The sequence below is a fragment of the Haliaeetus albicilla genome, chromosome 14 (assembly GCF_947461875.1).
Source record: "Haliaeetus albicilla chromosome 14, bHalAlb1.1, whole genome shotgun sequence".
Lineage (NCBI taxonomy): Eukaryota > Metazoa > Chordata > Aves > Accipitriformes > Accipitridae > Haliaeetus > Haliaeetus albicilla.
In genome coordinates this window covers 37878978-37904620 of record NC_091496.1, presented here as the reverse complement: position 1 = coordinate 37904620, position 25643 = coordinate 37878978, and positions in this window count along the sequence as shown.

Genomic DNA, 25643 nt, shown 5'->3' with positions numbered 1-25643 from the left:
TATTTTTGGCACCGTCCAACAAGCCGTCGAAAATATTTTCGGCGCCGTTCGCGGTCCCGTCGAAAATATTTTCGGCACCGGCCGAGCCCCCGTTGAAAATATTTTTGGTGCCGGCCGAGATCCTGTCGAAGATATTTTCGGTGCCGGCCGAGCTCCCGTCGAAAATATTTTCGGCACCGGTCAAGGTAGTGTCGAAAATAATTTCGGAGCCAGCCGAGCTCCAATCGAAAATATTTTCGGAGCCGGCTGAGCTGCCGTCGAAAATATTTTCGCCAACGGTCGAGGTACTGTCAAAAATATTTTCGGGCCCATCCGAGCTCCCGTCGAAAATATTTTTGACGCTGGCCGAGCTTCCATCGAAATTATTTTCGGTGCCGGCCGAGATCCCGTCGAAAATATTTTCGGAGCCGTTCGAGGTCCCGTCGAAACTATTTTCAGGGCCGTCCTGCCTCCGTCGAAAACATTTTGGCACCGGCCAACACGCCGTCGAAAATATTTTTGGTGCCGGCCGAGCTCCCATCGAAAATATTTTCGGTGCTGGCTGAGCTCCAATCGAAAATATTTTTGACGCCAGCCGAGCTTCCGTCGAAAATATTTTCGGAGCCGGCCGAGACCCCGTTGAATATATTATCGGGGCCCTCCGACCCTCCGTCGAAAACATTTTTGGCACCGGCCAACACGCCGTCGAAAATATTTTTGGTGCCGGCCGAGCCACCGTTGAAAATATTTTTGGTGGCGGCCGAGCTCCAATCGAAAATATTTTCGGGGCCGTCCGAGCCTCCGTCGAAAACATTTTGGCACCGGCCAACACGCCGTCGAAAATATTTTTGGTGCCAGCCGAGCCCCCGTTGAAAATATTTTCGGTGCCGGCCGAGCTCCAGTCGAAAATATTTTCGGAGCCGGCCAAGCTGCCGTCGAAAATATTTTCGGAGCCGGCTGAGCTGCCGTCGAAAATATTTTCGGCGCCGTTCGAGGTCCCGTCGAAACTATTTTTGACGCCGGCCGAGCTTCCGTCGAAAACATTTTGGCACCGGCCAACACGCCGTCGAAAATATTTTTGACGCCGGCCGAGCTTCCGTCGAAAATATTTTCGGTGCTGACCGAGATCCCATCGAAAATATTTTCGGAGCCGGCTGAGCTGCCGTCGAAAATATTTTTGCCACCGGCGGAGCTTCCGTCGAAAATATTTTCGGAGCCGGCCGAGATCCCATCGAAAATATTTCCGGCACCGGTCAAGGTCCTGTCGAAAATATTTTCGGGGCTGTCCGAGCTCCCGTCGAAAATAGTTTTGACGCCGGCGGATCTTCCGTCGAAAATATTTTCAGTGCCGGCCGAGATCCTGTCGAAAACCTTTTGGATGCCAGCCGAGCCTCCGTCGAAAATATTTTCGGTGCCAGCTGGGCCCCCGTCGAAACTATTTTTGGCACCGGCCAAGCCGCCGTCGAAAATATTTTCGGCGCAGGTCGCGGTCCCGTCGAAAATATTTTCGGCGCCGTTCGAGGTCCCGTCGAAACTATTTTCGGGGCCGTCCGAGCCTCCGTCAAAAACATTTTGGCACCGGCCAACACGCCGTCAAAAATATTTTTGGTGCCGTCCGAGCCCCCGTCGAAAATATTTTCGGAGCCGGCCGAGCTCCCGTCGAAAATACTTTCGGAGCCGGCTGAGCCGCCGTCAAAAATATTTTCCGCACCGGTCAAGGTACTGTCAAAAATATTTTCGGTGCCGGCCGAGCTCCCATCGAAAATATTTTCGGCACCGGACGAGGTACTGTCGAAAATATTTTTGATGCCGACCGAGCTTCCGTCGAAAATATTTTTGATGCCGCCCGAGCTTCCGTTGAAAATATTTTCGGTGCCGTTCGAGGTCCCGTCGAAACTATTTTCGGAGCCAGCCGAGACCCTGTCGAAAATATTTTCGGGGCCGTCCGAGCTGCCATCGAAAATATTTTCGGCGCCGTTCGAGGTCCCGTCGAAACTATTTTCGGGGCCGTCCGAGCCTCCGTCAAAAACATTTTGGCACCGGCCAACACGCCGTCGAAAATATTTTTGGTGCCGATCGACCCCCGTTGAAAATATTTTCGGCACCGGTCGAGGTCCTGTCGAAAATATTTTCGGAGCCGTCTGAGCTCCCATCGAAAATATTTCTGACGCCGGACGAGCTTCCGTCGAAAATATTTTCGGCGCCGTTCGAGATCCTGTCGAAGATAGTTTCGGTGCCGGCCGAGCTCCCGTCGAAAATATTTTCGGCGCCGTTCGAGATCCTGTCGAAGATAGTTTCGGTGCCGGCCGAGATCCCGTCGAAAATATTTTCGGCGCCGTCCGAGCCTCCGTCGAAAACATTTTGGCACCGGCCAACACGCCGTCGAAAATATTTTTGGTGCCGATCGAGCCGCCGTTGAAAATATTTTCGGTGCCGGCCGAGCTCCAATCGAAAATATTTTCGGTGCCGGCCGAGATCCTGTCGAAAATCTTTTGGATGCCAGCCAACCTCCCGTCGAAAATATTTTCGGTGCCAGCTGGGCCCCCGTCGAAAATATTTTTGGCACCGGCCAAGCCGCCGTCGAAAATATTTTCGGCGTCGTTCGCGGTCCCGTCGAAAATATTTTCGGCACCGGTCGAGGTACTGTCGAAAATATTTTCGGGGCCGTCCGAGCTCCCGTCGAAAATATTTCTGATGCCGGACGAGCTTCCGTCGAAAATATTTTAGGCACCGGCCGAGCTTCCATCGAAAATATTTTCGGTGCCGGATGAGACACCGACGAAAATATTTTCGGTGCCGGCCGGGCCCCCATCTAAAATATTTCCGGTGCTGGTCAGAACCTTGTCGAAAATATTTTCGGGGCCGGCCGAGCTCCCGTCGAAAATATTTTTGGTGCCGGCCGAGATCCCGTCGAAAATATTTTCGGAGCCGGCCGAGCTGCTGTCGAAAATATTTTCGGCACCGGTCGAGGTCCTGTCGAAAATATTTTCGGGGCTGTCCGAGCTCCCGTCGAAAATAGTTTTGACGCCGGCGGATCTTCCGTCGAAAATATTTTCAGTGCCGGCCGAGATCCCATTGAAAATATTTTCGGAGACGTCCGAGCTTCCGTCTAAAATATTTTTGGTGCCGGCCGAGATCCTGTCGAAAATCTTTTGGATGCCAGCCGAGCCTCCGTCGAAAATATTTTCGGTGCCAGCTGGGCCCCCGTCGAAACTATTTTTGGCACCGGCCAAGCTGCCGTCGAAAATATTTTCGGCGCCGTTCGCGGTCCCGTCGAAAATATTTTCGGCGCCGTTCGAGGTCCCGTCGAAACTATTTTCGGGGCCGTCCGAGCCTCCGTCAAAAACATTTTGGCACTGGCCAAGACGCCGTCAAAAATATTGTTGGTGCCGTCCGAGCCCCCGTCGAAAATATTTTCGGAGCCGGCCGAGCTGCCGTCGAAAATATTTTCGGAGCCGGCTGAGCCGCCGTCAAAAATATTTTCCGCACCGGTCAAGGTACTGTCAAAAATATTTTCGGTGCCGTCCGAGCTCCCATCGAAAATATTTTCGGCACCGGACGAGGTACTGTCGAAAATATTTTTGATGCCGGCCGAGCTTCCGTCGAAAATATTTTTGACGCCGCCCGAGCTTCTGTTGAAAATATTTTCGGTGCCGGCCGAGATCCCGTCGAAAATATTTTCGGAGCCGGCTGAGCTGACGTCGAAAATATTTTTGCCACCGGTCAAGGTACTGTCAAAAATATTTTCGGGGCTGTCCGAGCTCCCGTCGATAATATTTTTGACGCCGGACGAGCTTCCGTCGAAAATATTTTCGGTGCCGGCCGAGACCCCGTCGAAATTATTTTCGGTGTCGGCTGAGCCGCCGTCGAAAATATTTTCCGCACTGGTCAAGGTACTGTCAAAAATATTTTCGGTGCCGGCCGAGCTCCCATCGAAAATATTTTAGGCACCGGCCGAGATCCTGTCGAAGATATTTTCGGCACCGGTCGAGGTACTGTCAAAAATATTTTCGGGGCCGTCCGAGCTCCCGTCAAAAATATTTCTGACGCCGGACGAGCTTCCGTCGAAAATATTTTAGGCACCGGCCGAGATCCTGTCGAAGATATTTTCGGCACCGGTCGAGGTACTGTCGAAAATATTTTCGGGGCCGTCCAAGCTTCCATCGAAAATATTTTCGGTGCCGGCCGAGATCCCGTCGAAAATATTTTCGGAGCCGTCCGAGCTCCCGTCGAAAATATTTCTGACGCCGGACGAGCTTCCGTCGAAAATATTTTTGGTGCCGGCCGAGATCCTGTCGAAGATAGTTTCGGTGCCGGCCATGCTCCCGTCGAAAATATTTTCGGTGCCGTTCGAGATCCTGTCGAAGATAGTTTCGGTGCCGGCCGAGCTCCCGTCGAAAATATTTTCGGCGCCGTTCGAGGTCCCGTCGAAACTATTTTCGGGGCCGTCCGAGCCTCCGTCAAAAACATTTTGGCACCGGCCAACACGCAGTCAAAAATATTTTTGGTGCCGTCCGAGCCCCCGTCGAAAATATTTTCGGAACCGGCCGAGCTCCCGTCGAAAATATTTTCGGAGCCGGCTGAGCCGCCGTCAAAAATATTTTCCGCACCGGTCAAGGTACTGTCAAAAATATTTTCGGAGCCGGCCGAGACCCTGTCGAAAATATTTTCGGGGCCGTCCGAGCTCCCGTCGAAAATATTTTTGGCGCCGTTCGAGGTCCCGTCGAAACTATTTTCGGGGCCGTCCGAGCCTCCGTCGAAAACATTTTGGCACCGGCCAACAGGCCGTCGAATATATTTTTGGTGCCGGCCGAGCCCCCGTTGAAAATATTTTCGGTGGCGGCCGAGCTCCAATCGAAAATATTTTTGGTGCCGGCCGAGATCCCGTCGAAAATATTTTCGGAGCCGGACGAGACCCCGTCGAAAATATTTTTGGTGCCGGCCGAGATCCTGTCGAAAATCTTTTGGATGCCAGCCGACCTCCCGTCGAAAATATTTTCGGTGCCAGCTGGGCCCCCGTCGAAAATATTTTTGGCACCGGCCAAGCCGCCGTCGAAAATATTTTCGGCGCCGTTCGCGGTCCCGTCGAAAATATTTTCGGCACCGGTCGAGGTACTGTCGAAAATATTTTCGGGGCCGTCCGAGCTCCCGTCGAAAATATTTCTGATGCCGGACGAGCTTCCGTCGAAAATATTTTAGGCACCGGCCGAGATCCTGTCGAAGAGATTTTCGGCACCGGTCGAGGTACTGTCGAAAATATTTTCGGGGCCGTCCGAGATTCCATCGAAAATATTTTCGGTGCCGGCCGAGCTCCAATCGAAAATATTTTTGGTGCCGGCCGAGATCCCGTCGAAAATATTTTCGGAGCCGGACGAGACCCCGTCGAAAATATTTTTGGTGCCGGCCGAGATCCTGTCAAAAATCTTTTGGATGCCAGCCGAGCCCCCGTCGAAAATATTTTCGGTGCCAGCTGGGCCCCCGTTGAAACTATTTTTGGCACCGGCCAAGCTGCCGTCGAAAATATTTTCGGCGCCGTTCGCGGTCCCGTCGAAAATATTTTCGGCACCGGTCGAGGTACTGTCGAAAATATTTTCGGGGCCGTCCGAGCTCCCGTCGAAAATATTTCTGACGCCAGACGAGCTTCCGTCGAAAATATTTTAGGCACCGGCCGAGATCCTGTCGAATATATTTTCGGCTCCGGTCGAGGTACTGTCGAAAATATTTTCGGGTCCGTCCGAGCTTCCATCGAAAATATTTTAGGCACTGGCCGAGCTTCCATCGAAAATATTTTCGGTGCCGGATGAGACACCGACGAAAATATTTTCGGTGCCGGCCGGGCCCCCGTCGAAAATATTTTTGGCACCGGCCAAGCTGCCGTCGAAAATATTTTCGGAGCCGGCCAAGCCGCCGTCGAAAATATTGTCGGCGCCGGTCGCGGTCCTGTCGAAAATATTTTCGGCACCGGTCGAGGTATTGTCAAAAATACTTTCGGTGCCGGCCGAGCTCCCGTCGAAAATATTTTTGACGCCGCCCGAGCTTCCGTTGAAAATATTTTCGGTGCCGGCCGAGATCCCGTCGAAAATATTTTCGGAGCCAGCCGAGACCCTGTCGAAAATATTTTAGGCACTGTCGAAAATATTTTTGATGCGGCCGAGCTTCCATCGAAAATATTTTCGGTGCCGGATGAGACACCGACGAAAATATTTTCGGTGCCGGCCGGGCCCCCGTCTAAAATATTTCCGGTGCTGGTCAGAACCTTGTTGAAAATATTTTCGGAGCCGGCCGAGCTCCCGTCGAAAATATTTTTGACGCTGGCCGAGCTTCCGTCGAAAATATTTTTGGTGCTGACCGAGATCCCATCGAAAATACTTTCGGCACCGGTCGAGGTCCTGTCAAAAATATTTTCGGGGCTGTCCGAGCTCCCGTTGAAAATAGTTTTGACGCCGGCGGATCTTCCGTCGAAAATATTTTCAGTGCCGGCCGAGATCCCGTTGAAAATATTTTCGGAGACGTCCGAGCTTCCATCTAAAATATTTTTGGTGCCGGCCGAGATCCTGTCGAAAATCTTTTGGATGCCAGCCGAGCCTCCGTCGAAAATATTTTCGGTGCCAGCTGGGCCCCCGTCGAAACTATTTTTGGCACCGGCCAAGCCGCCGTCGAAAATATTTTCGGCGCCGTTCGAGGTCCCGTCGAAACTATTTTCGGGGCCGTCCGAGAATCCGTCAAAAACATTTTGGCACTGGCCAACACGCCGTCAAAAATATTTTTGGTGACGTCCGAGCCCCCGCGGAAAATATTTTCGGAGCCGGCTGAGCCGCCGTCAAAAATATTTTCCGCACCGGTCAAGGTACTGTCAAAAATATTTTCGGTGCCGGCCGAGCTCTCATCGAAAATATTTTCGGCACCGGATGAGGTACTGTCGAAAATATTTTTGATGCCGGCCGAGCTTCCGTCGAAAATATTTTTGACGCCGCCCGAGCTTCCGTTGAAAATATTTTCGGTGCCGGCCGAGATCCCGTCGAAAATATTTTCGGAGCCAGCCGAGACCCTGTAGAAAATATTTTCGGGGCCGTCCGAGCTGCCGTCGAAAATATTTTCGGCGCCGTTCGAGGTCCCGTCGAAACTATTTTCGGGGCCGTCCGAGCCTCCGTCGAAAACATTTTGGCACCGGCTAACACGCCGTCGAAAATATTTTTGGTGCCGATCGACCCCCGTTGGAAATATTTTCGGCACCGGTCGAGGTCCTGTCGAAAATATTTTCGGAGCCGTCCGAGCTCCCATCGAAAATATTTCTGACGCCGGACGAGCTTCCGTCGAAAATATTTTCGGCGCCGTTCGAGATCCTGTCGAAGATAGTTTCGGTGCCGGCCGAGCTCCCGTCGAAAATATTTTCGGCGCCGTTCGAGATCCTGTCGAAGATAGTTTCGGTGCCGGCCGAGATCCCGTCGAAAATATTTTCGGCGCCGTTCGAGGTCCCGTCGAAACTATTTTCGGGGCCGTCCGAGCCTCCGTCGAAAACATTTTGGCACCGGCCAACACGCCGTCGAAAATATTTTTGGTGCCGGCCGAGCTCCAATCGAAAATATTTTCGGTGCCGGCCGAGCTCCAATCGAAAATATTTTCGGTGCCGGCCGAGATCCCGTCGAAAATATTTTCGGTGCCAGCTGGGCCCCCGTCGAAAATATTTTTGGCACCGGCCAAGCTGCCGTCGAAAATATTTTCGGCGCCGTTCGCGGTCCCGTCGAAAATATTTTCGGCACCGGTCGAGGTACTGTCGAAAATATTTTCGGGGCCGTCCGAGCTCCCGTCGAAAATATTTCTGACGCCGGACGAGCTTCCGTCAAAAATATTTTAGGCACCGGCCGAGATCCTGTCGAAGATATTTTCGGCACCGGTCGAGGTACTGTCGAAAATATTTTCGGGGCCGTCGAAGCTTCCATCAAAAATATTTTCGGTGCCGGCCGAGATCCCGTCGAAAATATTTTCGGAGCCGGACGAGGTACTGTCGAAAATATTTTTGATGCCGGCCGAGCTTCCGTCGAAAATATTTTTGACGCCGCCCGAGCTTCCGTTGAAAATATTTTCGGTGCCGGCCGAGATCCCGTCGAAAATATTTTCGGTGCCGGCCGAGACCCTGTCGAAAATATTTTCGGGGCTGTCCGAGCTCCCATCGAAAATATTTTCGGCGCCGTTCGAGGTCCCGTCGAAACTATTTTCGGGGCCGTCCGAGCCTCCGTCGAAAACATTTTGACACCGGCGGAGCTTCCGTCGAAAATATTTTCGGGGCTGTCCGAGCTCCCGTCGAAAATAGTTTTGACGCCGGCGGATCTTCCGTCGAAAATATTTTCAGTGCCGGCCGAGATCTCGTTGAAAATATTTTCGGAGCCGTCCGAGCTTCCGTCTAAAATATTTTTGGTGCCGGCCGAGATCCTGTCGAAAATCTTTCGGATGCCAGCCGAGACTCCGTCGAAAATATTTTCGGTGCCAGCTGGGCCCCCGTCGAAACTATTTTTGGCACCGGCCAAGCCGCCGTCGAAAATATTTTCGGAGCCGGTCGCGGTCCCGTCGAAAATATTTTCGGCACCGGTCGAGGTCCTGTCGAAAATATTTTCGGAGCCGTCCGAGCTCCCGTCGAAAATAGTTCTGACGCCGGACGAGCTTCCGTCGAAAATATTTTCGGTGCCGGCCGAGATCCTGTCGAAGATAGTTTCGGTGCCGGCCGAGCTCCCGTCGAAAATATTTTCGGCGCCGTTCGAGGTCCCGTCGAAACTATTTTCGGTGCCGTCCGAGCCTCCGTCAAAAACATTTTGGCACCGGCCAACACGCCGTCAAAAATATTTTTGGTGCCGTCCGAGCCCCCGTCGAAAATATTTTCGGAGCCTGCTGAGCCGCCGTCAAAAATATTTTCCGCACCGGTCAAGGTACTGTCAAAAATATTTTCGGTGCCGGCCGAGCTCCCATCGAAAATATTTTCGGCACCGGACGAGGTACTGTCGAAAATACTTTTGATGCCGGCCGAGCTTCCGTCGAAAACATTTTTGACGCCGCCCGAGCTTCCGTTGAAAATATTTTCGGTGCCGGCCGAGAACCCGTCGGAAATATTTTCGGAGCCGGCCGAGACCCTGTCGAAAATATTTTCGGGGCCGTCCGAGCTCCCGTCGAAAATATTTTTGGCGCCGTTCGAGGTCCCGTCGAAACTATTTTCGGGGCCATCCGAGCCTCCGTCGAAAACATTTTGGCACCGGCCAACAGGCCGTCGAAAATATTTTGGTGCCGGCCGAGCCCCCGTTGAAAATATTTTCGGTGCCGGCCGAGCTCCAATCGAAAATATTTTCGGTGCCGGCCGAGATCCCGTCGAAAATATTTTCGGAGCCGGACGAGACCCCGTCGAAAATATTTTTGGTGCCGGCCGAGATCCTGTCGAAAATCTTTTGGATGCCAGCCGAGCCTCCGTCGAAAATATTTTCGGTGCCAGCTGGGCCCCCGTCGAAACTATTTTTGGCACCGGCCAAGCCGCCGTCGAAAATATTTTCGGCGCCGGTCGCGGTCCCGTCGAAAATATTTTCGGCGCCGTTCGAGGTCCCGTCGAAACTATTTTCGGGGCCGTCCGAGCCTCCGTCAAAAACATTTTGGCACCGGCCAAGACGCCGTCAAAAATATTTTTGGTGCCGTCTGAGCCCCCGTCGAAAATATTTTCGGAGCCGGCCGAGCTCCCGTCGAAAATATTTTTGCCACCGGTCGAGGTCCTGTCGAAAATATTTTCGGGGCTGTCCGAGCTCCCGTCAAAAATAGTTTTGACGCCGGTGGATCTTCCGTCGAAAATATTTTCAGTGCCGTCCGAGATCCCGTTGAAAATATTTTCGGAGCCGTCCGAGCTTCCGTCTAAAATATTTTTGGTGCCGGCCGAGATCCTGTCGAAAATCTTTTGGATGCCAGCCGAGCCTCCGTTGAAAATATTTTCGGTGCTAGCTGGGCCCCCGTCGAAACTATATTTGGCACCGGCCAAGCCGCCGTCGAAAATATTTTCGGCGCCGCTCGCGGTCCTGTCGAAAATATTTTCGGCACCGGTCGAGGTCCTGTCGAAAATATTTTCGGAGCCGTCCGAGCTCCCGTCGAAAATATTTCTGACGCCGGACGAGCTTCCCTCGAAAATATTTTCGGTGCCGGCCGAGCTCCCGTCGAAAATATTTTCGGTGCCGTTCGAGATCCTGTCGAAGATAGTTTCGGTGCCGGCCGAGGCTCCGTCAAAAACATTTTGGCACCGGCCAACACGCTGTCAAAAATATTTTTGGTGCCGTCCGAGCCCCCGTTGAAAATATTTTTGGTGCCGGCCGAGCTCCCATCGAAAATATTTTCGGAGCCGGCCAAGCCGCTGTCAAAAATATTTTCGGCGCCGGTCGCGGTCCCGTCGAAAATATTTTCGGCACCGGTCGATGTATTGTCAAAAATACTTTCGGTGCCGGCCGAGCTCACTTCGAAAATATTTTCGGCACCGGACGAGGTACTGTCGAAAATATTTTTGATGCCGGCCGAGCTTCCGTCGAAAATATTTTTGGTGCCGGCCGAGATCCCGTCGAAAATATTTTCGGAGGCGGCCGAGACCCTGTCGAAAATATTTTCGGGGCCGTCCGAGCTCCCGTCGAAAATATTTTCGGCGCCGTTCGAGGTCCCGTCGAAACTATTTTCGGGGCCGTCCGAGCCTCCGTCGAAAACATTTTGGCACCGGCCAACAGGCCGTCGAAAATATTTTTGGTGCCGGCCGAGCCCCCGTTGAAAATATTTTCGGTGCCGGCCGAGCTCCAATCGAAAATATTTTCGGTGCCGGCCGAGATCCCGTCGAAAATATTTTCGGAGCCGGACGAGACCCCGTCGAAAATATTTTTGGTGCCGGCCGAGATCCTGTCGAAAATCTTTTGGATGCCAGCCGAGCCCCCGTCGAAAATATTTTCGGTGCCAGCTGGGCCCCCGTCGAAAATATTTTTGGCACCGGCCAAGCTTCCATCGAAAATATTTTCGGTGCCGGATGAGACACCGACGAAAATATTTTCGGTGCCGGCCGAGATCCCGTCGAAAATATTTTGGACGCCGGCCGAGACCCCGTTGAAAAAATTTTCGATGCCGGCCGAGATCCCGTCGAAAATATTTTCGGTGCCAGGCGGGCCCCCGTCGAAAATATTTTCGGTGCCGGCCAAGCCCCCATCGAAAATATTTTCGGCGCCGTTCGAGTTCCCGTTGAAAATATTTTCGGAGCCGGCCGAGCTCCCTTCGAAAATATTGTCGGAGCCGGCCGAGCTGCCGTCGAAAGTATTTTCGGTGCCGGCCGGCACCTTGTCAAAAGTATTTTTGGTGCCGACCGAGCTCCCGTCGAAAATATTTTCGGTGCCGGCCGAGACCCGTTAAAAATATTTTCGGGGCCGGCCGAGCTCCCGTCTAAAATATTTTCAGTGCCGGCCGAGCTCCCATCGAAAATATTTTCGGCACTGGTCGAGGTCCCGTCGAAAATATTTTCGGGGCCGTCCTAGCTCCCGTTGAAAATATTTTTGACGCCGGCCGAGCTTCCATCGAAAATATTTTCGGTGCTGGCCGAGATCCCGTTGAAAATATTTTCGGAGCCGGCCGAGACCCCGTTGAATATATTTTCGGGGCCCTCCGAGCCTCCGTTGAAAACATTTTTGGCACCAGCCAACACGCCGTCGAAAATATTTTTGATGCCGGCCGAGCCCCAGTTAAAAATATTTTCGGTGCCGTCCGAGACCCCGTCGAAAATATTTTCGGCACCGGTCGAGGTACTGTTGAAAATATTTTTGGGGCCGTCCGAGCTCCCGTCGAAAATATTTTTGACGCCGGACGAGCTTCCGTCGAAAATATTTTCGGTGCCGGCCGAGACCCCGTCGAAATTATTTTCGGAGCCGGCCGAGATCCTGTCGAAAATCTTTTGGATGCCAGCCGAGCCTCCGTCGAAAATATTTTCGGTGCCAGCTGGGCCCCCGTCGAAAATATTTTTCACACCGGCCAACACGCCGTCGAAAATATTTTCGGTGCCGTTCGCGGTCCCGTCGAAAATATTTTCGGCACCGGTCGAGGTACTGTCGAAAATATTTTCGGGGCCGTCCGAGCTCCCGTCGAAAATATTTCTGACGCCGGACGAGCTTCCGTCGAAAATATTTTCGGTGCCGGCCGAGACCCTGTCGAAAATATTTTCGGTGCCGGCCGAGACCCCGTCGAAAATATTTTTGCCACCGGCCGAGACCCTGTCGAAAATATTTTCGGGGCCGTCCGAGCTCCCGTCGAAAATATTTTCGGCGCCGTTCGAGGTCCCGTCGAAACTATTTTCGGGGCCGTCCGAGCTTCCGTCGAAAATATTTTCGGGGCCGTACGAGATCCCTTCGAAAATATTTTCGGCGCCGTTCGAGGTCCCGTCGAAACTATTTTTGGGGCCGTCCGAGCCTCCGTCGAAAACATTTTGGCACCGGCCAACACGCCGTCGAAAATATTTTCGGTGCCGGCCAAGATCCCGTCGAAAATATTTTCGGAGCCGGCCGAGCTCCCGTCGAAAATATTTTTGGTGCCGGCCGAGATCCTGTCGAAAATCTTTTGGATGCCAGCCGAGCCCCCGTCGAAAATATTTTCGGTGCCAGCTGGGCCCCCGTCGAAAATATTTTTGGCACCGGCCAAGCTTCCATCGAAAATATTTTCGGTGCCGGATGAGACACCGACGAAAATATTTTCGGTGCCGGCCGAGATCCCGTCGAAAATATTTTGGACGCCGGCCGAGACCCCGTTGAAAAAATTTTCGATGCCGGCCGAGATCCCGTCGAAAATATTTTCGGTGCCAGGCGGGCCCCCGTCGAAAATATTTTCGGTGCCGGCCGAGCCCCCATCGAAAATATTTTCGGCGCCGTTCGAGTTCCCGTTGAAAATATTTTCGGAGCCGGCCGAGCTCCCTTCGAAAATATTGTCGGAGCCGGCCGAGCCGCCGTCGAAAGTATTTTCGGTGCCGGCCGGCACCTTGTCAAAAGTATTTTTGGTGCCGACCGAGCTCCCGTCGAAAATATTTTCGGTGCCGGCCGAGACCCGTTAAAAATATTTTCGGGGCCGGCCGAGCTCCCGTCTAAAATATTTTCAGTGCCGGCCGAGCTCCCATCGAAAATATTTTCGGCACTGGTCGAGGTCCCGTCGAAAATATTTTCGGGGCCGTCCTAGCTCCCGTTGAAAATATTTTTGACGCCGGCCGAGCTTCCATCGAAAATATTTTCGGTGCTGGCCGAGATCCCGTTGAAAATATTTTCGGAGCCGGCCGAGACCCCGTTGAATATATTTTCGGGGCCCTCCGAGCCTCCGTTGAAAACATTTTTGGCACCAGCCAACACGCCGTCGAAAATATTTTTGATGCCGGCCGAGCCCCAGTTGAAAATATTTTCGGTGCCGTCCGAGACCCCGTCGAAAATATTTTCGGCACCGGTCGAGGTACTGTTGAAAATATTTTTGGGGCCGTCCGAGCTCCCGTCGAAAATATTTTTGACGCCGGACGAGCTTCCGTCGAAAATATTTTCGGTGCCGGCCGAGACCCCGTCGAAATTATTTTTGGTGCCGGCCGAGATCCTGTCGAAAATCTTTTGGATGCCAGCCGAGCCTCCGTCGAAAATATTTTCGGTGCCAGCTGGGCCCCCGTCGAAACTATTTTTGGCACCGGCCAAGCCGCCGTCGAAAATATTTTCGGCGCCGGTCGCGGTCCCGTCGAAAATATTTTCGGCGCCGTTCGAGGTCCCGTCGAAACTATTTTCGGGGCCGTCCGAGCCTCCGTCAAAAACATTTTGGCACCGGCCAAGACGCCGTCAAAAATATTTTTGGTGCCGTCTGAGCCCCCGTCGAATATATTTTCGGAGCCGGCCGAGCTCCCGTCGAAAATATTTTTGCCACCGGTCGAGGTCCTGTCGAAAATATTTTCGGGGCTGTCCGAGCTCCCGTCAAAAATAGTTTTGACGCCGGTGGATCTTCCGTCGAAAATATTTTCAGTGCCGTCCGAGATCCCGTTGAAAATATTTTCGGAGCCGTCCGAGCTTCCGTCTAAAATATTTTTGGTGCCGGCCGAGATCCTGTCGAAAATCTTTTGGATGCCAGCCGAGCCTCCGTTGAAAATATTTTCGGTGCTAGCTGGGCCCCCGTCGAAACTATATTTGGCACCGGCCAAGCCGCCGTCGAAAATATTTTCGGCGCCGCTCGCGGTCCTGTCGAAAATATTTTCGGCACCAGTCGAGGTCCTGTCGAAAATATTTTCGGAGCCGTCCGAGCTCCCGTCGAAAATATTTCTGACGCCGGACGAGCTTCCCTCGAAAATATTTTCGGTGCCGGCCGAGCTCCCGTCGAAAATATTTTCGGCGCCGTTCGAGATCCTGTCGAAGATAGTTTCGGTGCCGGCCGAGGCTCCGTCAAAAACATTTTGGCACCGGCCAACACGCTGTCAAAAATATTTTTGGTGCCGTCCGAGCCCCCGTTGAAAATATTTTTGGTGCCGGCCGAGCTCCCATCGAAAATATTTTCGGAGCCGGCCAAGCCGCCGTCAAAAATATTTTCGGCGCCGGTCGCGGTCCCGTCGAAAATATTTTCGGCACCGGTCGATGTATTGTCAAAAATACTTTCGGTGCCGGCCGAGCTCCCTTCGAAAATATTTTCGGCCCCGGACGAGGTACTGTCGAAAATATTTTTGATGCCGGCCGAGCTTCCGTCGAAAATATTTTTGACGCCGCCCGAGCTTCCGTTGAAAATATTTTCGGTGCCGGCCGAGATCCCGTCGAAAATATTTTCGGAGGCGGCCGAGACCCTGTCGAAAATATTTTCGGGGCCGTCCGAGCTCCCGTCGAAAATATTTTCGGCGCCGTTCGAGGTCCCATCGAAACTATTTTCGGGGCCATCCGAGCCTCCGTCGAAAACATTTTGGCACCGGCCAACAGGCCGTCGAAAATATTTTTGGTGCCGGCCGAGCCCCCGTTGAAAATATTTTCGGTGCCGGCCGAGCTCCAATCGAAAATATTTTCGGTGCCGGCCGAGATCCCGTCGAAAATATTTTCGGAGCCGGACGAGACCCCGTCGAAAATATTTTTGGTGCCGGCCGAGATCCTGTCGAAAATCTTTTGGATGCCAGCCAAGCCCCCGTCGAAAATATTTTCGGTGCCAGCTGGGCCCCCGTCGAAAATATTTTTGGCACCGGCCAAGCTTCCATCGAAAATATTTTCGGTGCCGGATGAGACACCGACGAAAATATTTTCGGTGCCGGCCGAGATCCCGTCGAAAATATTTTGGACGCCGGCCGAGACCCCGTTGAAAAAATTTTCGATGCCGGGCGAGATCCCGTCGAAAATATTTTCGGTGCCAGGCGGGCCCCCGTCGAAAATATTTTCGGTGCCGGCCGAGCCCCCATCGAAAATATTTTCGGCGCCGTTCGAGTTCCCGTTGAAAATATTTTCGGAGCCGGCCGAGCTCCCTTCGAAAATATTGTCGGAGCCGGCCGAGCCGCCGTCGAAAGTATTTTCGGTGCCGGCCGGCACCTTGTCAAAAGTATTTTTGGTGCCGACCGAGCTCCCGTCGAAAATATTTTCGGTGCCGGCCGAGACCCGTTAAAAATATTTTCGGGGCCGGCCGAGCTCCCGTCTAAAATATTTTCAGTGCCGGCCGAGCTCCCATCGAAAATATTTTCGGCACTGGTCGAGGTCCCGTCGAAAATATTTTCGGGGCCGTCCTAGCTCCCGTTGAAAATATTTTTGACGCCGGCCGAGCTTCCATCGAAAATATTTTCGGTGCTGGCCGAGATCCCGTTGAAAATATTTTCGGAGCCGGCCGAGACCCCGTTGAATATATTTTCGGGGCCCTCCGAGCCTCCGTTGAAAACATTTTTGGCACCAGCCAACACGCCGTCGAAAATATTTTTGATGCCGGCCGAGCCCCAGTTAAAAATATTTTCGGTGCCGTCCGAGACCCCGTCGAAAATATTTTCGGCACCGGTCGAGGTACTGTTGAAAATATTTTTGGGGCCGTCCGAGCTCCCGTCGAAAATATTTTTGACGCCGGACGAGCTTCCGTCGAAAATATTTTCGGTGCCGGCCGAGACCCCGTCGAAATTATTTTCGGAGCCGGCCGAGATCCTGTCGAAAATCTTTTGGATGCCAGCCGAGCCTCCGTCGAAAATATTTTCGGTGCCAGCTGGGCCCCCGTCGAAAATATTTTTCACACCGGCCAACACGCCGTCGAAAATATTTTCGGTGCCGTTCGCGGTCCCGTCGAAAATATTTTCGGCACCGGTCGAGGTACTGTCGAAAATATTTTCGGGGCCGTCCGAGCTCCCGTCGAAAATATTTCTGACGCCGGACGAGCTTCCGTCGAAAATATTTTCGGTGCCGGCCGAGACCCTGTCGAAAATATTTTCGGTGCCGGCCGAGACCCCGTCGAAAATATTTTCGGAGCCGGCCGAGACCCTGTCGAAAATATTTTCGGGGCCGTCCGAGCTCCCGTCGAAAATATTTTCGGCGCCGTTCGAGGTCCCGTCGAAACTATTTTCGGGGCCGTCCGAGCTTCCGTCGAAAATATTTTCGGGGCCGTACGAGATCCCTTCGAAAATATTTTCGGCGCCGTTCGAGGTCCCGTCGAAACTATTTTTGGGGCCGTCCGAGCCTCCGTCGAAAACATTTTGGCACCGGCCAACACGCCGTCGAAAATATTTTCGGTGCCGGCCAAGATCCCGTCGAAAATATTTTCGGTGCCGGCCGAGTCCCGTCGAAAATATTTTCGGAGCCGGCTGAGCTGCCGTCGCAAATATTTTCCGCACCGGTCAAGGTACTGTCAAAAATATTTTCGGTGCCGGCCGAGCTCCCGTCTAAAATATTTTCGGTGCCTGCCGAGCTCCCATCGAAAATATTGTCGGAGCCGGCCGAGCCTCCGTCAAAACTATTTTTGGTGCCGGCCGGCACCTTTTTGAAAATATTTTCGGGGCTGGCCACGCCGCCGTCTAAAATATTTTCGGTTCCGGTCAGAACCTTGTCGAAAACATTTTCAGGGCCGTCTGAGCCTCCGTTGAAAACATTTTTGGCACCAGCAAACACGCCGTCGAAAATATTTTTGTTGCCGGCCGAGATCCCGTCGAAAATATTTTCGGAGCCGGCTGAGACCCTGTTGAAAATATTTTCGGGGCCGTCCGAGATCCCGTCGAAAATATTTTCAGAACCGGCTGAGCTCCCGTCGAAAATATTTTCGGAGCCGGACGAGGTATTGTCAAAAATACTTTCGGTGCCGGCCGAGCTCCCTTCGAAAATATTTTCGGCACCGGACGAGGTACTGTCGAAAATATTTTTGATGCGGCCGAGCTTCCGTCGAAAATATTTTTGACGCCGCCCAAGCTTCCTTTGAAAATATTTTCGGTGCCGGCCGAGATCCCGTCGAAAATATTTTCGGAGCCAGCCGAGACCCTGTCGAAAATATTTTCGGGGCCGTCCGAGCTGCCGTCGAAAATATTTTCGGCGCCGTTCGAGGTCCCGTCGAAACTATTTTCGGGGCCGTCCGAGCCTCCGTCGAAAACATTTTGGCACCGGCCAACACGCCGTCAAAAATATTTTTGGTGCCGATCGAGCCCCCGTTGAAAATATTTTCGGTGCCGGCCGAGCTCCAATCGAAAATATTTTCGGTGCCGGCCGAGATCCCGTCGAAAATATTTTCGGAGCCGGACGAGACCCCGTCGAAAATATTTTTGGTGCCGGCCGAGATCTTGTCGAAAATCTTTTGGATGCCAGCCGACCTCCCGTCGAAAATATTTTCGGTGCCAGCTGGGCCCCCGTCGAAAATATTTTTGGCACCGGCCAAGCTGCCGTCGAAAATATTTTCGGCGCCGTTCGCGGTCCCGTCGAAAATATTTTCGGCACCGGTCGAGGTACTGTCGAAAATATTTTCGGGGCCGTCCGAGCTCCCGTCGAAAATATTTTCGGTGCCGGCCGAGCTCCCGTCGAAAATATTTTTGACGCCGGCCGAGCTTCCGTCAAAAATATTTTCAGTGCCGGCCGAGCCCCCGTTGAAAATATTTTCGGTGCCGGCCGAGCTCCAATCAAAAATATTTTCGGTGCCGGCCGAGCTCCCGTCGAAAATATTTTCGGAGCCGGCCGAGCCCCCGTAGAAAATATTTTCGGCACCGGACGAGGTACTGTCGAAAATATTTTTGGTGCCGGCCGAGCTTCCGTCGAAAATATTTTTGACGCCGCCCGAGCTTCCGTTGAAAATATTTTCGGTGCCGGCCGAGATCCCGTCGAAAATATTTTCGGAGCCAGCCGAGACCCTGTCGAAAATATTTTCGGGGCCGTCCGAGCTGCCGTCGAAAATATTTTCGGCACCTTTCGAGGTCCCGTCGAAACTATTTTCGGGGCCGTCCGAGCCTCCGTCGAAAACATTTTGGCACCGGCCAACACGCTGTCGAAAATATTTTTGGTGCCGATCGAGCCCCCGTTGAAAATATTTTCGGCACCGGTCGAGGTCCTGTCGAAAATATTTTCGGAGCCGTCCGAGCTCCCGTCGAAAATATTTTCGGCACCGGTCGAGGTATTGTCAAAAATACTTTCGGTGCCGGCCGAGCTCCCTTCGAAAATATTTTCGGCACCGGACGAGGTACTGTCGAAAATATTTTTGATGCGGCCGAGCTTCTGTCGAAAATATTTTTGACGCCGCCCAAGCTTCCTTTGAAAATATTTTCGGTGCCGGCCGAGATCCCGTCGAAAATATTTTCGGAGCCAGCCGAGACCCTGTCGAAAATATTTTCGGGGCCGTCCGAGCTGCCGTCGAAAATATTTTCGGCGCCGTTCGAGGTCCCGTCGAAACTATTTTCGGGGCCGTCCGAGCCTCCGTCGAAAACATTTTGGCACCGGCCAACACGCCGTCAAAAATATTTTTGGTGCCGATCGAGCCCCCGTTGAAAATATTTTCGGTGCCGGCCGAGCTCCAATCGAAAATATTTTCGGTGCCGGCCGAGATCCCGTCGAAAATATTTTCGGAGCCGGACGAGACCCCGTCGAAAATATTTTTGGTGCCGGCCGAGATCTTGTCGAAAATCTTTTGGATGCCAGCCGACCTCCCGTCGAAAATATTTTCGGTGCCAGCTGGGCCCCCGTCGAAAATATTTTTGGCACCAGCCAAGCTGCCGTCGAAAATATTTTCGGCGCCGTTCGCGGTCCCGTCGAAAATATTTTCGGCACCGGTCGAGGTACTGTCGAAAATATTTTCGGGGCCGTCCGAGCTCCCGTCGAAAATATTTTCGGTGCCGGCCGAGCTCCCGTCGAAAATATTTTTGACGCCGGCCGAGCTTCCGTCAAAAATATTTTCAGTGCCGGCCAAGCCCCCGTTGAAAATATTTTCGGTGCCGGCCGAGCTCCAATCAAAAATATTTTCGGTGCCGGCCGAGCTCCCGTCGAAAATATTTTCGGAGCCGGCCGAACCGCCGTCGAAAATATTTTAGGCACCGGCCGAGCTTCCATCGAAAATATTTTCGGTGCCGGATGAGACACCGACGAAAATATTTTCGGTGCCAGCCGGGCCCCCATCTAAAATATTTCCGGTGCTGGTCAGAACCTTGTCGAAAATATTTTCGGGGCCGGCTGAGCTCCCATCGAAAATATTTTTGGTGCCGGCCGAGATCCCGTCGAAAATATTTTTGGTGCTGTCCGAGCTCCCGTCGAAAATAGTTTTGACGCCGGCGGATCTTCCGTCGAAAATATTTTCCGTGCCGGCCGAGATCCCGTTGAAAATATTTTCGGAGCCGTCCGAGCTTCCGTCTAAAATATTTTTGGTGCCGGCCGAGATCCTGTCGAAAATCTTTTGGATGCCAGCCGAGCCTCCATCGAAAATATTTTCGGTGCCAGCTGGGCCCCCGTCAAAACTATATTTGGCACCAGCCAAGCCGCCGTCGAAAATATTTTCGGCGCCGGTCGCGGTCCCGTCGAAAATATTTTCGGCACCGGTCGAGGTCCTGTCGAAAATATTTTCGGAGCCGTCCGAGCTCCCGTCGAAAATATTTCTGACGCCGGACGAGCTTCCGTCGAAAATATTTTCGGTGCCGGCCGAGATCCTGTTGAAGATAGTTTCGGTGCCGGCCGAGCTCCCGTCGAAAATATTTTCGGCGCCGTTCGAGATCCTGTCGAAGATAGTTTCGGTGCCGGCCGAGCTCCCGTCGAAAATATTTTCGGCGCCGTTCGAGATCCTGTCGAAGATAGTTTCGGTGCCGGCCGAGCTCCCGTCGAAAATATTTTCGGTGCCGGCCGAGCTCCAATCGAAAATATTTTCGGTGCCGGCCGAGATCCCGTCGAAAATATTTTCGGGGCCGTCAGAGCCTCCGTCAAAAACATTTTGGCACCGGCCAACACGCTGTCAAAAATATTTTTGGTGCCGTCCGAGCCCCCGTTGAAAATATTTTCGGTGCCGGCCGAGCTCCAATCGAAAATATTTTCGGTGCCGGCCGAGATCCCGTCGAAAATATTTTCGGAGCCGGACGAGACCCCGACGAAAATATTTTCGGTGCCGGCCGGGCCCCCGTCGAAAATATTTTTGGCACCGGCCAAGCTGCCGTCGAAAATATTTTCGGAGCCGGCCAAGCCGCCGTCGAAAATATTGTCGGCGCCGGTCGCGGTCCTGTCGAAAATATTTTCGGCACCGGTCGAGGTATTGTCAAAAATACTTTCGGTGCCGGCCGAGCTCCCGTCGAAAATATTTTTGACGCCGCCCGAGCTTCCGTTGAAAATATTTTCGGTGCCGGCCGAGATCCCGTCGAAAATATTTTCGGAGCCTGCCGAGACCCTGTCGAAAATATTTTCGGGGCCGTCCGAGCTCCCGTCGAAAATATTTTCGGCGCCGTTCGAGGTCCCGTCGAAACTATTTTCGGGGCCGTCCGAGCCTCCGTCGAAAACATTTTGGCACCGGCCAACAGGCCGTCGAAAATATTTTTGGTGCCGGCCGAGCCCCCGTTGAAAATATTTTCGGTGCCGGCCGAGCTCCAATCGAAAATATTTTTGGTGCCGGCCGAGATCCCATCGAAAATATTTTCGGAGCCGGACGAGACCCCGTCGAAAATATTTTTGGTGCCGGCCGAGATCCTGTCGAAAATCTTTTGGATGCCAGCCGAGCCGCCGTCGAAAATATTTTAGGCACCGGCCGAGCTTCCATCGAAAATATTTTCGGTGCCGGATGAGACACCGACGAAAATATTTTCGGTGCCGGCTGGGCCCCCAGCTAAAATATTTCCGGTGCTGGTCAGAACCGTGTCGAAAATATTTTCGGAGCCGGCCGAGCTCCCGTCGAAAATATTTTTGACGCCGGCCGAGCTTCCGTCGAAAATATTTTCAGTGCCGGCCGAGCCCCCGTTGAAAATATTTTCGGTGCCGGCCGAGATCCCGTCGAAAATATTTTCGGAGCCGGCTGAGACCCTGTCGAAAATATTTTCGGGGCCGTCCGAGCTCCCGTCGAAAATATTTACGGCGCCGTTCGAGGTCCCGTCGAAACTATTTTCGGGGCCGTCCGAGCCTCCGTCGAAAACATTTTGGCACCGGCCAACAAGCCGTCGAAAATATTTTTGGTGCCGGCCGAGCACCCGTCGAAAATATTTTCGGTGCCGGCCGAGCTCCAATCGTAAATATTTTCGGTGCCGGCCAAGATCCCGTTGAAAATATTTTCGGCACCGGACGAGGTACTGTCGAAAATATTTTTGGTGCCGGCCGAGATTCCGTCGAAAATATTTTCGGGGCCGTCCGAGCTCCCGTCGAAAATATTTTCGGCACCGTTCGAGGTCCCGTCGAAACTATTTTCGGAGCCAGCCGAGACCCTGTCGAAAATATTTTCGGGGCCGTCCGAGCTCCCGTCGAAAATATTTTCGGCACCGTTCGAGGTCCCGTCGAAACTATTTTCGGGGCCGTCCGAGCCTCCGTCGAAAACATTTTGGCACCGGCCAACACGCCGTCGAAAATATTTTTGGTGCCGATCGAGCCCCCGTTGAAAATATTTTCGGCACCGGTCGAGCTCCCGTCGAAAATATTTTCGGAGCCGTCCGAGCTCCCGTCGAAAATATTTTCGGCACCGGTCGAGGTATTGTCAAAAATACTTTCGGTGCCGGCCGAGCTCCCTTCGAAAATATTTTCGGCACCTGACGAGGTACTGTCGAAAATATTTTTGATGCGGCCGAGCTTCCGTCGAAAATATTTTTGACGCCGCCCAAGCTTCCGTTGAAAATATTTTCGGTGCCGGCCGAGATCCCGTCGAAAATATTTTCGGAGCCAGCCGAGACCCTGTCGAAAATATTTTAGGCACCGGCCGAGCTTCCATCGAAAATATTTTTGGTGCCGGATGAGACACCGACGAAAATATTTTCGGTGCCGGCCGGGCCCCCGTCTAAAATATTTCCGGTGCTGGTCAGAACCTTGTTGAAAATATTTTCGGAGCCGGCCGAGCTCCCGTCGAAAATATTTTTGACGCTGGCCGAGCTTCCGTCGAAAATATTTTCAGTGCTGACCGAGATCCCATCGAAAATATTTTCGGCACCGGTCGAGGTCCTGTCAAAAATATTTTCGGTGCTGTCCGAGCTGCCGTTGAAAATAGTTTTGACGCCGGCGGATCTTCCGTCGAAAATATTTTCAGTGCCGGCCGAGATCCCGTTGAAAATATTTTCGGAGACGTCCGAGCTTCCGTCTAAAATATTTTTGGTGCCGGCCGAGATCCTGTCGAAAATCTTTTGGATGCCAGCCGAGCCTCCGTCGAAAATATTTTCGGTGCCAGCTGGGCCCCCGTCGAAACTATTTTTGGCACCGGCCAAGCCGCCGTCGAAAATATTTTCGGCGCAGGTCGCGGTCCCGTCGAAAATATTTTCGGCGCCGTTCGAGGTCCCGTCGAAACTATTTTCGGGGCCATCTGAGCCTCCGTCAAAAACATTTTGGCACTGGCCAACACGCCGTCAAAAATATTTTTGGTGCCGTCCGAGCCCCCGCGGAAAATATTTTCGGAGCCGGCTGAGCCGCCGTCAAAAATATTTTCCGCAGCGGTCAAGGTACTGTCAAAAATATTTTCGGTGCCGGCCGAGCTCTCATCGAAAATATTTCTGACGCCGGACGAGCTTCCGTCGAAAATATTTTCGGTGCCGGCCGAGATCCTGTTGAAGATAGTTTCGGTGCCGGCCGAGCTCCCGTCGAAAATATTTTCGGCGCCGTTCGAGATCCTGTCGAAGATAGTTTCGGTGCCGGCCGAGCTCCCGTCGAAAATATTTTCGGCGCCGTTCGAGATCCTGTCGAAGATAGTTTCGGTGCCGGCCGAGCTCCCGTCGAAAATATTTTCGGTGCCGGCCGAGCTCCAATCGAAAATATTTTCGGTGCCGGCCGAGATCCCGTCGAAAATATTTTCGGGGCCGTCAGAGCCTCCGTCAAAAACATTTTGGCACCGGCCAACACGCTGTCAAAAATATTTTTGGTGCCGTCCGAGCCCCCGTTGAAAATATTTTCGGTGCCGGCCGAGCTCCAATCGAAAATATTTTCGGTGCCGGCCGAGATCCCGTCGAAAATATTTTCGGAGCCGGACGAGACCCCGACGAAAATATTTTCGGTGCCGGCCGGGCCCCCGTCGAAAATATTTTTGGCACCGGCCAAGCTGCCGTCGAAAATATTTTCGGAGCCGGCCAAGCCGCCGTCGAAAATATTGTCGGCGCCGGTCGCGGTCCTGTCGAAAATATTTTCGGCACCGGTCGAGGTATTGTCAAAAATACTTTCGGTGCCGGCTGAGCTCCCGTCGAAAATATTTTTGACGCCGCCCGAGCTTCCGTTGAAAATATTTTCGGTGCCGGCCGAGATCCCGTCGAAAATATTTTCGGAGCCTGCCGAGACCCTGTCGAAAATATTTTCGGGGCCGTCCGAGCTCCCGTCGAAAATATTTTCGGCGCCGTTCGAGGTCCCGTCGAAACTATTTTCGGGGCCGTCCGAGCCTCCGTCGAAAACATTTTGTCACCGGCCAACAGGCCGTCGAAAATATTTTTGGTGCCGGCCGAGCCCCCGTTGAAAATATTTTCGGTGCCGGCCGAGCTCCAATCGAAAATATTTTTGGTGCCGGCCGAGATCCCATCGAAAATATTTTCGGAGCCGGACGAGACCCCGTCGAAAATATTTTTGGTGCCGGCCGAGATCCTGTCGAAAATCTTTTGGATGCCAGCCGAGCCGCCGTCGAAAATATTTTAGGCACCGGCCGAGCTTCCATCGAAAATATTTTCGGTGCCGGATGAGACACCGACGAAAATATTTTCGGTGCCGGCTGGGCCCCCAGCTAAAATATTTCCGGTGCTGGTCAGAACCGTGTCGAAAATATTTTCGGAGCCGGCCGAGCTCCCGTCGAAAATATTTTTGACGCCGGCCGAGCTTCCGTCGAAAATATTTTCAGTGCCGGCCGAGCCCCCGTTGAAAATATTTTCGGTGCCGGCCGAGATCCCGTCGAAAATATTTTCGGAGCCGGCTGAGACCCTGTCGAAAATATTTTCGGGGCCGTCCGAGCTCCCGTCGAAAATATTTACGGCGCCGTTCGAGGTCCCGTCGAAACTATTTTCGGGGCCGTCCGAGCCTCCGTCGAAAACATTTTGGCACCGGCCAACAAGCCGTCGAAAATATTTTTGGTGCCGGCCGAGCACCCGTCGAAAATATTTTCGGTGCCGGCCGAGCTCCAATCGTAAATATTTTCGGTGCCGGCCAAGATCCCGTTGAAAATATTTTCGGCACCGGACGAGGTACTGTCGAAAATATTTTTGGTGCCGGCCGAGATTCCGTCGAAAATATTTTCGGGGCCGTCCGAGCTCCCGTCGAAAATATTTTCGGCACCGTTCGAGGTCCCGTCGAAACTATTTTCGGAGCCAGCCGAGACCCTGTCGAAAATATTTTCGGGGCCGTCCGAGCTCCCGTCGAAAATATTTTCGGCACCGTTCGAGGTCCCGTCGAAACTATTTTCGGGGCCGTCCGAGCCTCCGTCGAAAACATTTTGGCACCGGCCAACACGCCGTCGAAAATATTTTTGGTGCCGATCGAGCCCCCGTTGAAAATATTTTCGGCACCGGTCGAGCTCCCGTCGAAAATATTTTCGGAGCCGTCCGAGCTCCCGTCGAAAATATTTTCGGCACCGGTCGAGGTATTGTCAAAAATACTTTCGGTGCCGGCCGAGCTCCCTTCGAAAATATTTTCGGCACCTGACGAGGTACTGTCGAAAATATTTTTGATGCGGCCGAGCTTCCGTCGAAAATATTTTTGACGCCGCCCAAGCTTCCGTTGAAAATATTTTCGGTGCCGGCCGAGATCCCGTCGAAAATATTTTCGGAGCCAGCCGAGACCCTGTCGAAAATATTTTAGGCACCGGCCGAGCTTCCATCGAAAATATTTTTGGTGCCGGATGAGACACCGACGAAAATATTTTCGGTGCCGGCCGGGCCCCCGTCTAAAATATTTCCGGTGCTGGTCAGAACCTTGTTGAAAATATTTTCGGAGCCGGCCGAGCTCCCGTCGAAAATATTTTTGACGCTGGCCGAGCTTCCGTCGAAAATATTTTCAGTGCTGACCGAGATCCCATCGAAAATATTTTCGGCACCGGTCGAGGTCCTGTCAAAAATATTTTCGGTGCTGTCCGAGCTGCCGTTG